The sequence below is a fragment of the Chlorocebus sabaeus genome, chromosome 8, assembly GCF_047675955.1.
Source record: "Chlorocebus sabaeus isolate Y175 chromosome 8, mChlSab1.0.hap1, whole genome shotgun sequence".
Classification (NCBI taxonomy): domain Eukaryota; kingdom Metazoa; phylum Chordata; class Mammalia; order Primates; family Cercopithecidae; genus Chlorocebus; species Chlorocebus sabaeus.
In genome coordinates, this window is record NC_132911.1 from 56,768,624 (window position 1) to 56,771,771 (window position 3,148).

Consider the following 3,148-nt stretch of genomic DNA (forward strand, 5'->3'; position numbering starts at 1 on the left):
AGGATGAGGGCGTGTCCCAGCGCGCGGGACCCTCGGAAGTCCGCGCAGCCTGCCCGGGCGGGCACCAATCTCGGACTCAGGGGGTCTCAGGGCTCCCTACGCAACGCCTGCCTTGGACCCGGACCCTAGGCTCGCTCTCTGGTCGCCATCCCTGGGAGGACCCAGTAGGGTACCCGCCGCGTCGCCCCGGCGGTTCTCCCTGGGCTCTGTCTCCCGCCGCCCCCACCCTGCAAGCCTCGGCGTCCGTCACGGATTCCCCTAGTTGGCGGGGTCAGTAGAACCCGCGGTGCCTAGGTCGGGACGGAAAAAAGCAGCGCCGGGGTGCGGCCTGGATGAGCGGAGATCGCCGCGCCTTGGGCGCAAAGGTGCAGGGTGCGCTCACCTGCCGAGGCCCTGCTCGCTCAGGAACCACGGCCACTCTGTCACGCCAGCCGCCCCTGCCCCAGCTCTGGAGGCCCTACCTGCGCTGCTGGGCGCAGCACCGCGTTCTCTTCCGCGTGGGGGAGAAGAGGGCGGAGGAGGTCTGGGGCTGGGCACCGGGGACACAAGCCCAGCTTCCCTGGCCATCCTGCAGGGAGTGGCCGGTTTCAGTGCTTTCCCAGGTGAAATCGCTAGGGTTGACCAGTGCGCCCAAGAAAGCAGCCGGCTGAATTTTTCTTCAAATTAGGGAACTCTTCTAAAGAGTTTTAGTGTTAACAACTTAAAAAATGAAATTAAGGCCAGTCGTCCTGATTAAAATAAAGTGAGCATCTCTGATCAAACCGCGCTCTGTAAACTGCTGTTGTTTTTTCAGCCGCCTGCTTTATTGCTTTATATTAAGGATATTGAAAAATGTTGAAATTGCTCTCTAATCAATTGACTACTAATTATCTCCTCATATGCAAAGTGCAAACAGGTGAAAGGAAGAGGGCAGGAATAACTAAGGAAACTGAGGCGCCATTACTCCTTAGGCATTGCCCAATGTTACATTACTCTACAAAAAGAAATCTTGTCGGTCACAGATCCTGAACAATGACCTCAACTCCTTCAAATCGTTTATCTAGGTTTGGCATGTCCGACATGCCCAAGAAATTGGGGAAACAAAGCAAGCTTTGCAGGAGCCCTGTGAAATCGTGCCTTTGGATGAAGCTCTTTTGAGGAAGCTGTTACACGGGTGAAGACTGCTTCTTCCAATCGTTTCACTGTCAAGCTTGCATAGGAATATGGTATTTCCTAAGCAAACACAGCGGTGTAACAGAATGGCTTCCACCACCGGAGACCCAGAAGAGTCTTCCTAGAAAAACAGGTTAAGACTCTGAAGGCCCTACTTAGGTGGAATAAACGCTTTCTCACAGCTCTACTCAAGTGAAATAAGAAAACATTAAAAGTTCACAGACATTAACAGGCAGCTCAAAAATAATTTTATTGGAAAATAAAAAAATAGGGACTAGTCTGAAAAACGATGGAGAAATGCAGTATGAAATAATGCTGGAGAAGAAGTGGTACTGAAACCATGACAAATGGATTTTTTTTTTTTTTTTTTTTTTTTTTTTTTTTTTTTTTTGAGACGGAGTCTGGCTCTGTCGCCCAGGCTGGAGTGCAGTGGCCGGATCTCAGCTCACTGCAAGCTCCGCCTCCCGGGTTTACGCCATTCTCCTGCCTCAGCCTCCGGAGTAGCTGGGACTACAGGCGCCCGCCACCTCGCCCGGCTAGTTTTTTGTATTTTTAGTAGAGACGGGGTTTCACCGTGTTCGCCAGGATGGTCTCGATCTCCTGACCTCGTGATCCGCCCGTCTCGGCCTCCCAAAGTGCTGGGATTACAGGCTTGAGCCACCGCGCCCGGCGACAAATGGATTTTTTAATCAACCATCTATCAGAAGCAAATGACAGCAAAACCTGAAAGCTGAATTATTTCCCTCTTCCTATACGTTGAAAGCTAGAGGAAATAAACAAAGCAATGAAGTTTTCGAGACTGACAGTTTGGGGTCTACTTTCAGCTGTCATTAGCCATAGGACCCTGAGCAAACCATTTAGTCTTCTCTCTAGCAAGGTTAAGAGGTTGAACTTCAGTGGTTCTCAAACTGTATACCATGTGAAAGAGAGGCTGTAAAAAAAATGCAGGTTCCCACACCCCTCGGGATGCAGTCCCCCAGAAGAATCCCGTAAATCCGCACCCAGAAGAATCCCGTAAATCCGCATTTTAAGGGACTCTGGGTAGTTCTGAAGCAAGTGGTCCTTTGAAACCCACCTTTATTCGTTCAACAAAAATGATGTGAATGCACACTGTGGAGCAGGCAGTGAAAATACAGCAGAGCCACCACAGTGGGTAAAATGCACGAAATCCTCATCTTTGTGGAGCATCTAGCTTCAGGGATCTAGTTTGCCAACACAATGCTTTTATTGTAAATAAACAGGTTGCCTATAGCTAAGTCACTCTTTGCTTTTGTTCGTTGTTCATTGCATATCTTTGACTACTTTTCTAACTGCCCCAACTAAATGCTGCTTGCCCTGCCTCTTGCTAATTTGTTTAGAGGCAACTTGAAGTGTTCATGTCAACATGCCCTCAGTAACACTTGTTAATTTATTATTTAGTGTATAAGGAGGGGTTATCTGTGTAGAAACAGGTACTTAGTAACTAACGTTTAAAGTAATCCAAAGTTTTTTAAACTGTAACTGTTACAAGCTATTTTAAGCCTTGAAACTCAAGGCACTTATTTTCTTTACAACTTAGCTAATAAATTAAACAAGTGAAGTTTCCTTATTTAACACCAACAAACCCTATTAAACATTTCAAAATACAATCACATATTTAATATAGTTGATTTTCTTAAACATTTTTAAAAACAGAAAAGTCACAAGTATTGAAAAAATCCATTGCTACATCTCCCCCAAAATATTGGTAATACTGGTAATATAAACTTGAGGTTCTCTAGACAGAACTAACAGGATATATATATACTTAATAAACTCCTACACATATATATATATATAGGAGTTTATTAAGTATTAACTTACACAATCACAAGATCCCACAACAGGCTGTCTGCAAGTTTGAGCAACAAGGAGACCCAGTCCAAGTCTCAGAACTGAAGAACTTTGGAATCCGATGTCCGAGGGCAGGAAGCATCCAGTATGGGAAAAAGATGTAGGCTAGCAGGCTAGGCCAGTC